The following is a 12134-nucleotide window of genomic DNA, read 5'->3' on the forward strand; positions in this document are numbered from 1 at the left end:
TCGTCTCTGTCTATGCAGTGAACGCTGCGCTGGTCTTTATTAATTTGTGTTTCTGGTTTCACTTCATTTCTCTGTTTCTGTCTCTCTTTGTTGTACATTTACAAGTATTCAGATCCTTTACTAAAAAAAGGATAGTATAGTAAGATATAGTAGATATAGTAAAAGTACTATAATACCACCTCGTTAAATACTCTGTTACAGTAAACTCCTGCAGTGAAAATGTGACTTCAGGAAAGGTCTGTAAGTATCATCAGGAAACTGTAGTTAAAGTCATAGTTGTAATAATGGGGGGGGGATAGGGGGTTACAACTCCCCCAATAATGAAAACTGGGCAATTTCCAGGGGGGGGTTCGACAATTTTTTTTTATGTTTTGGCGCCTTTTTCGAGTTCTTTTTCTGACATTTTTTTGGAAGGTTTCGTCGCTGTTTTCAATCCATCTGAAGATCTCAACCCTCCCCCCCCCCCCACAAAATTACACCTTGGTAATAAAAAGGCGCCAAAAAGGCGACAGAAAGGCAACAAAAAGGAAGTGAAAAAGGCGACAAAAAGGCAACAGAAAGGCAGCGAAAAAGGCGACAAAAAACTGACAGAAAAGCTAAAGAAAAGCGACAAAAAGGCAGCAAAATCTTTGAAAAAAGCGAGAAAAAAAACGTTTTTAAACAATTTGCTTAAAGTATTAAAAGTAAAATTACACGATGCAGAAAAATCCATTTTAGAAACTGGAAAGGATCCAAACATGGACTCTGAGTTTAGTTTCCCTGCCTGTCTGTCCTGCAGTAAAAGTACTAATACCAGTATTAAACCTGCAGTAAAAGTACTAATACCAGTATTAAACCTGCAGTAAAAGTACTAATACCAGTATTAAACCTGCAGTAAAAGTACTAATACCAGTATTAAACCTGCAGTAAAAGTACTAATACCAGTATTAAACCTGCAGTAAAAGTACTAATACCAGTATTAAACCTGCAGTAAAAGTACTAATACCAGTATTAAACCTGCAGTAAAAGTACTAATACCAGTATTAAACCTGCAGTAAAAGTACTATTACCAGTATTAAACCTGCAGTAAAAGTACTAATACCAGTATTAAACCTGCAGTAAAAGTACTAATACCAGTATTAAACCTGCAGTAAAAGTACTATTACCAGTATTAAACCTGCAGTAAAAGTACTAATACCAGTATTAAACCTGCAGTAAAAGTACTAATACCAGTATTAAACCTGCAGTAAAAGTACTATTACCAGTATTAAACCTGCAGTAAAGTACTAATACCAGTATTAAACCTGCAGTAAAAGTACTTACTTACCAGTATTAAACCTGCGGTAAAAGTACTATTACCGGTATTAAACCTGCAGTAAAAGTACTAATACCAGTATTATAACCTGCAGTAAAAGTACTAATACCAGTATTAAACCTGCAGTAAAAGTACTAATACCAGTATTAAACCTGCAGTAAAAGTACTAATACCAGTATTAAACCTGCAGTAAAAGTACTAATACCTGTATTAAACCTGCAGTAGAAAGAGTAAAGGGTCCAACCAGTTGTGTCTTTAACGGTCTCATCATCTCAGCGTGACTTGTAGTCCGTTACGTTTGTCGGCTAGTTTACTTTAGAATCAGGTTTATAAACTACATGTAACTAGTAACTAAAGTAACTAGTAAATAAAGTAACTAGTAACTAAAGCTGTAACAGATGAATGTAGCGGAGTAACTAAAGCAACTAGTAACTAAAACTGTAACAGATGAATATAGTGGAGTAACTAAAGTAACTAGTAACTAAAGCTGTAACAGATGAATATAGTGGAGTAACTAAAGTAACTAGTAACTAAAACTGGAACAGATGAATGTAGCGGAGTAACTAAAGTAACTAGTAACTAAAGCTGGAACAGATGAACTAAAGTAACTAAAGTAACTAGTAACTAAAGCTGTAACAGATGAATATAGTGGAGTAACTAAAGTAACTAGTAACTAAAACTGGAACAGATTAATGTAGCGGAGTAACTAAAGTAACTAGTAACTAAAACTGGAACAGATGAATGTAGCGGAGTAACTAAAGTAACTAGTAACTAAAGCTGGAACAGGTGAATGTAGCGGAGTAACTAAAGTAACTAGTAACTAAAACTGTAACAGATGAACTAAAGTAACTAAAGTAACTAAAGCTGGAACAGATGAATGTAGCGGAGTAACTAAAGTAACTAGTAACTAAAGCTGGAACAGATGAATGTAGCAGAGTAACTAAAGTAACTAGTAACTAAAGCTGTAACAGATGAATGTAGCAGAGTAACTAAAGTAACTAGTAACTAAAGCTGTAACATGAATGTAGCGGAGTAACTAAAGTAACTAGTAACTAAAGCTGTAACAGATGAATATAGCAGAGTAACTAAAGTAACTAGTAACTAAAGCTGTAACATGAATGTAGCGGAGTAACTAAAGTAACTAGTAACTAAAGCTGTAACAGATGAATATAGTGGAGTAACTAAAGTAACTAGTAACTAAAACTGGAACAGATGAATGTAGCGGAGTAACTAAAGTAACTAGTAACTAAAGCTGTAACAATGAATGTAGGAGTAACTAAAGTAACTAGTAACTAAAGCTGTAACAGTGAATGTAGCGAATTAACTAAAGTAACTAGTAACTAAAGCTGTAACAGATGAATGTAGCGGAGTAACTAAAGTAACTAGTAACTAAAGCTGTAACAGATGAATATAGTGGAGTAACTAAAGTAACTAGTAACTAAAGCTGTAACAGATGAATATAGTGGAGTAACTAAAGTAACTAGTAACTAAAGCTGTAACAGATTAATGTAGCGGAGTCACTAAAGTAACTAGTAACTAAAGCTGGAACAGATGAATGTAGCGAGGTAACTAAAGTAACTAGTAACTAAAGCTGGAACAGATGAATGTAGCAGATAACTAAAGTAACTAGTAACTAAAACTGGAACAGATGATGTAGAGAGTAAGTAACTAGTAACTAAAGCTGGAACAGGTGAATGTAGCAGGTAACTAAAGTAACTAGTAACTAAAGCTGTTACAGGTGAATGTATGGAGTAACTAAAAGTAACTAATAACTAAAGCTGTAACAGATGAAGTAGTGGAGTAACTAAAGTAACTAGTAACTAAAACTGGAACAGATGAATGTAAGGAGTAACTAAAGTAACTAGTAACTAAAACTGTAACAGATGAATAAGTAACTAAAGTAACTAAAAGCTGGAACAGATGAATGTTGGATTAACTAAAGTAACTAGTAACTAAAGCTGTAACAGATGAATGTAGTAGATCTAAAGTAACTAGTAACTAAAACTGTAACAGATAATGTAGAGACTAGTAATAGATAATAAAGACTAGTAACTAAAGATGGTACAGTAGATTAACTAGTAACTAAAGTGTAAGATGAATAACTAAAGTAACTAGTACTAAACTGTAACATTGTTAACAATAAGCTTAACAGATAATGTAATTAATAGAATAGTAACTGTAATAATAAATGGTAGTGTAATTAAAAGTATAGTAACTAAAGGTAGGTTATAGGTAAAGACTAGTACAAGTGGTTGTTAGAGAATAAAGTAACTAGTAACTAAAGCTGTAACAGGTTAGATTAGTAAAAGTATCATGTAGGGTAGTAACAACTAAAGCTAGGTATCTTTAACTAAATAATGTAACAGATGAACTAAAGTAACTAAAGTAACTAAAGCTGGAACAGATGAATGGGGAGTAACTAAAGTAACTAGTAACTAAAGCTGTAACAGATGAATGTGGCAGATAACTAAAGTAACTAGTAACTTAAAGCTGTAACAGATGAATGTAGCAAGTAACTAAAGTAACTAGTAACTAAAGCTGTAACATGAATGTAGTGGAGTAACTAAAGTAACTAGTAACTAAAGCTGTAACAGATGAATATAGTTAGTAACTAAAGTAACTAGTAACTAAAACTGGAACAGATGAATGTGAATTAACTAAAGTAACTAGTAACTACAGCTGTTACAGATGAATGTAGCGGAGTAACTAAAGTAACTAGTAACTAAAGCTGCTAACAGATGAATGTAAGGAATTAACTAAAGCAACTAGTAACTAAAACTGTACAGATGAATGTAAGCAGTAACTAAAGTAATTAGTAACTATAGCTGTTACAGATGAATGTAGAGTAACTAAAGTAACTAGTAACTAAAGCTGTAACAGATGAAGATATAGTGAGATAACTAAAGTAACTAGTAACTAAAACTGGAACAGATGAATGTAAAGATAACTAAAGTAACAAGTAACTGAAGCTGTAACATGAATGTAGCGAAGTAACTAAAGTAACTAGTAACTAAAGCTGTAAGAGATGAATGTAGTGAGTTAACTAAAGTAACTAGTAACTAAAACTGGAACAGATGAATGTAGCGAGTAACTAAAGTAACTAGTAACTAAAGCTGTTACAGATGAATGTAGAATTAACTAAAGTAACTAGTAACTAAAGCTGTAACTGAACGCAAAGCTGTAACAGATGAATATGTGAGATTAACTAAAGTAACTAGTAACTAAAGCTGTAACAGATGAATGTAGCAGATAACTAAAGTAACTAGTAACTAAAACTGGAACAGATGAATGTAGTGAGTAACTAAAGTAACTAGTAACTATAGCTGTTAACAGATGAATGTGAGCTAAGTAACTAAATAGTAACTATAGCTGTTACAGATGAATGTGTGAATTAACTAAAGTAACTAGTAACTAAAAGCTGGAACAGATGAATGTAAGCGATCTAAAGTAACTAGTAACTAAGCTGTAACATGAATGTAGGGTAACTAAAGTAACTAGTAACTAAAGCTGTAAGAGATGATGTGAAGGGTAACTAAGTAACTAAAGCTGTAACAGATGAACTAAAGTAACTAAAGCTGTAACAGATGAACTAAAGTAACTAAAGCTGGAACAGATGAATGTAGTGGAGTAACTAAAGTAACTAGTAACTAAAGCTGTAACAGATGAATGTAGCAGAGTAACTAAAGTAACTAGTAACTAAAACTGTAACAGATTAATGTAGCGGAGTAACTAAAGTAACTAGTAACTAAAGCTGTAACAGATGAATGTAGCAGAGTAACTAAAGTAACTAGTAACTAAAGCTGTAACAGATGAATGTAGGAGTAATTAAAGTAACTAGTAACTAAAGCTGGAACAGATGAATGTAGCGGAGTAACTAAAGTAACTAGTAACTAAAGCTGTAACAGATGAATGTAGCAGAGTAACTAAAGTAACTAGTAACTAAAGCTGTAACAGATGAATGTAGCGAAGTAACTGAAGTAACTAGTAACTAAAGCTGTAACAGATGAATGTAGCGGTAACTAAAGTAACTAGTAACTAACTGGAACAGATGATGTACGATACTAAAGTAACTAGTAACTAAAGCTGGAACAGATGATGTAGCGAATGTAAGTAACTATAATAACGAGTATAACAGATGAATGTAGCGGAGTAACTAAAGTAACTAGTAACTAAAGCTGGAACAGATGAATGTGAATTAACTAAAGTAACTAGTAACTAAAGCTGTACCAGATGAATGTAGCGAGTAACTAAAGTAACTAGTAACTAAAGCTGTAACAGATGAATGTAGTTGAGTAACTAAAGTAACTAGTAACTAAAGCTGTAACAGATGAATGTAGTTGAGTAACTAAAGTAACTAGTAACTAAAGCTGTAACAGATGAATGTAGCGGTAACTAAAGTAACTAGTAACTAAAGCTGGAACAGATGAATGTAGCGGAGTAACTAAAGTAACTAGTAACTAAAGCTGTACCAGATGAATGTAGCGGAGTAACTAAAGTAACTAGTAACTAAAGCTGTAACAGATGAATGTAGTGGAGTAACTAAAGTAACTAGTAACTAAAGCTGTAACAGATGAATGTAGTGGAGTAACTAAAGTAACTAGTAACTAAAGCTGTAAGGTGTCTGACCTGTATGGCTGTGTCTTCAGGCTAGGGAGGGAGAGAGACAGACAGACAGACAGACAGGTGTCTGACCTGTATGTCAGTGTCTTCAGGCTAGGGAGGGAGACAGACAGACAGACAGACAGACAGACAGACAGACAGACAGGATTCTGACCTGTATGTCTGTGTCTTCAGGTTAGGGAGGGAGATAGATAGATAGATAGATAGATAGGTGTCTGACATGTATGTCAGTGTCTTCAGGCTATAGGGAGGGAGAGAGACAGACAGACAGACAGGATTCTGACCTATGTCTCTGTCTTCAGGTTAGGGAGGGAGACAGACAGACAGACAGGTGTCTGACCTGTATGTCTGTGTCTTCAGGTTAGGGAGGGAGACAGACAGACAGATAGATAGATAGGTGTCTGACCTGTATGTCAGTGTCTTCAGGCTATAGGGAGGGAGAGAGACAGACAGACAGACAGGTGTCTGACCTGTATGTCAGTGTCTTCAGGTTAGGGAGGGAGACAGACAGACAGACAGGATTCTGACCTCTATGTCTGTGTCTTCAGGTTAGGGAGGGAGACAGACAGACAGACAGATAGATAGGTGTCTGACCTGTATGTCAGTGTCATCAGGCTAGGGAGGGAGAGAGACAGACAGACAGACAGGATTCTGACCTATGTCTGTGTCTTCAGGTTAGGGAGGGAGGGAGACAGACAGACAGACAGACAGGATTCTGACCTGTATGTCTGTGTCTTCAGGTTAGGGAGGGAGATAGATAGATAGATAGATAGGTGTCTGACATGTATGTCAGTGTCTTCAGGCTATAGGGAGGGAGAGAGACAGACAGACAGACAGACAGACAGACAGGATTCTGACCTATGTCTCTGTCTTCAGGTTAGGGAGGGAGACAGACAGACAGACAGGTGTCTGACCTGTATGTCTGTGTCTTCAGGTTAGGGAGGGAGACAGACAGACAGATAGATAGATAGGTGTCTGACCTGTATGTCAGTGTCTTCAGGCTATAGGGAGGGAGAGAGACAGACAGACAGACAGGTGTCTGACCTGTATGTCAGTGTCTTCAGGTTAGGGAGGGAGACAGACAGACAGACAGGATTCTGACCTCTATGTCTGTGTCTTCAGGTTAGGGAGGGAGACAGACAGACAGACAGATAGATAGGTGTCTGACCTGTATGTCAGTGTCATCAGGCTAGGGAGGGAGAGAGACAGACAGACAGACAGGATTCTGACCTATGTCTGTGTCTTCAGGTTAGGGAGGGAGGGAGACAGATAGATAGATAGATAGGTGTCTGACATGTATGTCAGTGTCTTCAGGCTATAGGGAGGGAGGGAGAGAGACAGACAGACAGACAGACAGACAGACAGGTGTCTGACCTGTATGTCTGTGTCTTCAGGTTAGGGAGACAGACAGACAGACAGACAGACAGACAGACACACTGCGGAGATGAACGGAAGTCGCTGCTCAACAAAGTGGCACAATTTAATTAGCGTGTCCGGAGCAGCGCGGCTGCGATGGACTCGGTAATGAAACGTCTCAGAGAGAGACGAGCGAGGCAGCCATCGTGGAGACATGCAAATACGCTGATCTCTTTAATACCAGCTGCAGCCAATCGGATGCCGACTCTGACAAGCAGAACAAGCGCCCGGCGAGCACGAACACACGCAGGTCAGGAGGAGAGGCGCCTGCTGGTCGTTATCCTCTTTTCAACGCCGGCGGTCCCATTCTGCCTGTTCGCTTACTGTTAAATTACTCATCTGAGATTAGAGACGGCTTAAGGAAGAAAAAGTTTCCCTCAAAAGTTGATAAAGCTTTTGGCAACTTTATGTAAATAGGTCTACTGAACGTTTGCAGAGCGAACAAGTGGGGGAGTAGCTTTTTTTGATATATTTGTCGCTTTTTTGATGTTATTTTGATGTTATTTTGATATTTTTGTCACTTTTTTTATATTTTTGTTGCTTTTTTGATGTTATTTTGATATTTTTGTCACTTTTTTTGATATTTTTGTCGCTTTTTTGATGTTATTTTGATATTTTTGTTGCTTTTTTGATGTTATTTTGATATTTTTGTCACTTTTTTTGAAACTTTTGTCGCTTTTTTGATGTTATTTTGATATTTTTATCACGTTTTTTTGATATTTTTGTCATTTTTTTTTATATTTTTGTTGCTTTTTTGATGTTATTTTGATATTTTTGTCACTTTTTTTGATATTTTTGTCGCTTTTTTGATGTTATTTTGATATTTTTGTTGCTTTTTTGATGTTATTTTGATATTTTTGTCACTTTTTTGATACTTTTGTCGCTTTTTTGATGTTATTTTGATATTTTTATCACGTTTTTTTGATATTTTTGTCGCTTTTTTGATGTTATTTTGATATTTTTGTCGCTTTTTTTGATGTTTTTTTGATATTTTTGTCACTTTTTTTGATATTTTTGTCGCTTTTTTGATGTTATTTTGATATTTTTGTCACTTTCTTTTATATTTTTGCCGCTTTTTGATGTTATTTTGATATTTTATCGTTTTTGATATTTTTGTCGCTTTTTGATGTTATTTTGATATTTTGCCGTTTTGTGTTTTGTTTTTGTCCTTTTGTATTTTTGTCGCTTTTTATGTGTTATTTTGATATTTTTGTCCTTTGTTTTTGATATTTTTGTTGCTTTTTTTTTTTTTTTGATATTTTTGTCACTTTTTGATGTTTTGTATTTTTTTTTATTTTGCTTTTTTTTTTTTCATATTTTTGGCTTTTTGATATTTTCGTAGTTTTTTATTTTTGTAGCTTTTTAATTTTTTTTTGTTTTTTTTTGTTTTTTTTTTTTGTTTTTTGACCTTTTTGTGTTGTTGTGGTTCCTTTTTTGACACTTTTTGTCATTATTCGCCTTTGATATTTTTGTCACTTTTTGATGTTTTTGTTGCGTTTTGACACTTTTGATGTTTTTTCCTTTTTGATATTTTTGTCGCTTTTTATGTTATTTTGATATTTTGTCGCTGTTATTTTGATATTTTGTCACTTTTTTGATGTTTTTGTCGCTTTTTGATGTTATTTTGATATTTTTGTCTTTTGTTCGCTCAACATTTTGTTCCCTACTTCTTTCTCTCTTTTATCGTCTTTCCCCATTTTGGATGTTATTTTGATATTTTTGTCGCTTTTTCTGATATTTTTGTCACTTTTTTGATGTTTTGCGTTTTTGACACTTTTTCTGATGTTTTTGTCGCTTTTTTTGATATTTTTGTCGCTTTTTTGATGTTATTTTGATATTTTTGTCGCTTTTTTTGATATTATTGGCGTTTTTTGATGTTATTTTCATATTTTTGTAGCTTTTTTGATATTTTCGTAGTTTTATATTTTTGTAGCTTTTTTGAAATTTTTTTATATATTTTTGTCACTTTTTTTATATTTGTGTAGCTTTTTTGAATTTTTTTTGATGTTTTTGTCGTTTTTTGACACTTTTTTTGAGGTTGTTGTCGTTTTTTTGTCGCTTTTTTGACACTTTCTGATGTTTTTGTCGCTTTTGCTGATGTTTTTGTCGCTTTTCTGATATTTTTGTCACTTTTTGATGTTTTTGTCGCGTTTTTGACACTTTTTCTGATGTTTTTGTCGCTTTTTTTGATATTTTTGTCGCTTTTTAATGTTATTTTGATATTTTTGTCGCTTTTTTATGTTATTTTGATATTTTTGTCACTTTTTTTGATATTTTTGTCGCTTTTTTGATGTTATTTTGATATTTTTGTCACTTTTTTGTTGCTTTCAACATCTTTGTTCCTAACCCTCTTCTCATCCTCTCTTTCTATCTGTCTTTTCCCCACATTTTTGGATGATGTTATTTTGATATTTTTGTCACTTTTTTGATATATTTGTCGCTTTTTTGATATTTTGATATTTTTGTCACTTTTTTTGATATATTTGTCGCTTTTTTGATGTTATTTTGATATTTTTTTCACTTTTTTTGTCGCTGTTTTTGATATTTTTTTTGATGTTTTTGTCGCTTTTTTATGTTTTTTACACTTTTTTGAAGTTTTTGTCGTTTTCTTTACGTTTCTGTTGCTTTTTTGACACTTTTTTTGAGGTTGTCGCTTTTTTGACACTTTTTCTGATGTTTTTGTCGCTTTTTTTGATGTTTTTGTTGCTTTTTATGATGTTTTTGACACTTTTTTGATGTTTTTGTTGCTTTTTATGATGTTTTTGACACTTTTTTTGATGTTTTTGTTGCTTTTTATGATGTTTTTGACACTTTTTTGATGTTTTTGTCTTGATGTTTTGATGCAGCTAGCAGCTAACAGCTACCAGCTGACCTGATGACAGCAGGGGTCCCAGGTTAAGGCCATACTAAGTAGCCAGCCTACAATTTTAAGTGAGAACAAACATACATAGTTTTTATACAGACTTTTGTAAACATTATACATTCTAGTGTATTATCATAATTTCTTTAACATGTGCAAATATATTTTTTTTTTTACCTCAACCTTAAACCAGATAAAGACTTGCGCCCCCCACTGTGATCTTTGCCGCCCCCCTGAGGGGTGCCCGGACCCCAGGTTGGGAACCACTGTCACTGTGACCACAACGTCACACCCTTAGGAACAAAATAAGGGTTGGGTTTAGGAAAGAAACATTGGGGGAAGGCTTAAAAAATTTAAAATAAACAAACTAAATACGGTTGATAAACGGCACACATTTCAACGTCATTTCATACTACTCGCTACGGCGAAAAGTCACACGTAACATAGGTCAATGGAGGCCGAACGCTGTTGATAAACACGCTAAAAAACGATTATTCGTCTCACAAAAATGGCATACGAATTGCCGTGTCATACATGCGCCACTTTATGAGATCAGTTTCCGAATGTCCAATTATCTAGGACCTCTCATCTGAGGGCTGCAGAGATATAAACAGAAAGGCCCAGGATGTTGATATGTCAGGTTGGTTAAATGTGATATAGCGGTATAATGAAAATAGTTTGATGTCTGTTGCTAACCAACTTAGCCATAGCAGGTATCCTATTAAAGGTCCCATGACATGCTGCTCTTTGGATGCTTTTATATAGGCCTTAGTGGTCCCCTAATACTGTATCTGAAGTCTCTTTATATAGACCTTAGTGGTCCCCTAATACTGTATCTGAAGTCTCTTTATATAGACCTTAGTGGTCCCCTAATACTGTATCTGAAGTCTCATTTATATAGACCTTAGTGGTCCCCTAATACTGTATCTGAAGTCTCTTTATATAGACCTTAGTGGTCCCCTAATACTGTATCTGAAGTCTCTTTTATATAGGCCTTAGTGGTCCCTAATACTGTATCTGAAGTCTCTTTTATATAGGCCTTAGTGGTCCCCTAATACTGTATCTGAAGTCTCTTTTATATAGACCTTAGTGGTCCCCTAATACTGTATCTGAAGTCTCTTTTATATAGACCTTAGTGGTCCCCTAATACTGTATCTGAAGTCTCTTTATATAGACCTTAGTGGTCCCCTAATACTGTATCTGAAGTCTCTTTATATAGACCTTAGTGGTCCCCTAATACTGTATCTGAAGTCTCTTTTATATAGGCCTTAGTGGTCCCCTAATACTGTATCTGAAGTCTCTTTTATATAGACCTTAGTGGTCCCCTAATACTGTATCTGAAGTCTCTTTTATATAGACCTTAGTGGTCCCCTAATACTGTATCTGAAGTCTCTTTTATATAGACCTTAGTGGTCCCCTAATACTGTATCTGAAGTCTCTTTTATATAGGCCTTAGTGGTCCCCTAATACTGTATCTGAAGTCTCTTTTATATAGACCTTAATGGTCCCCTAATACTGTATCTGAAGTCTCTTTTATATAGACCTTAGTGGTCCCCTAATACTGTATCTGAAGTCTCTTTTATATAGACCTTAGTGGTCCCCTAATACTGTATCTGAAGTCTCTTTTATATAGACCTTAGTGGTCCCCTAATACTGTATCTGAAGTCTCTTTTATATAGACCTTAGTGGTCCCCTAATACTGTATCTGAAGTCTCTTTTATATAGACCTTAGTGGTCCCCTAATACTGTATCTGAAGTTTTTGTCCTTTAAGTGGCATTTTGTCAATTACATTTAAGACTTTTTAACATTTTCTAAAGCCGTTTCTTAGCCGAATTCCTCTCTGCATGTTTCTCTATTTGAGCATCTCCGTTTGATAAATGTAATAAATTTATAGGTGGGAAGTTATACAACATTTTCCACGCTGATCCATTAAAGACACATTC

This window comes from Perca fluviatilis, chromosome 10 (genome assembly GCF_010015445.1).
Source record: "Perca fluviatilis chromosome 10, GENO_Pfluv_1.0, whole genome shotgun sequence".
NCBI classification, from domain to species: Eukaryota; Metazoa; Chordata; class Actinopteri; order Perciformes; family Percidae; genus Perca; species Perca fluviatilis.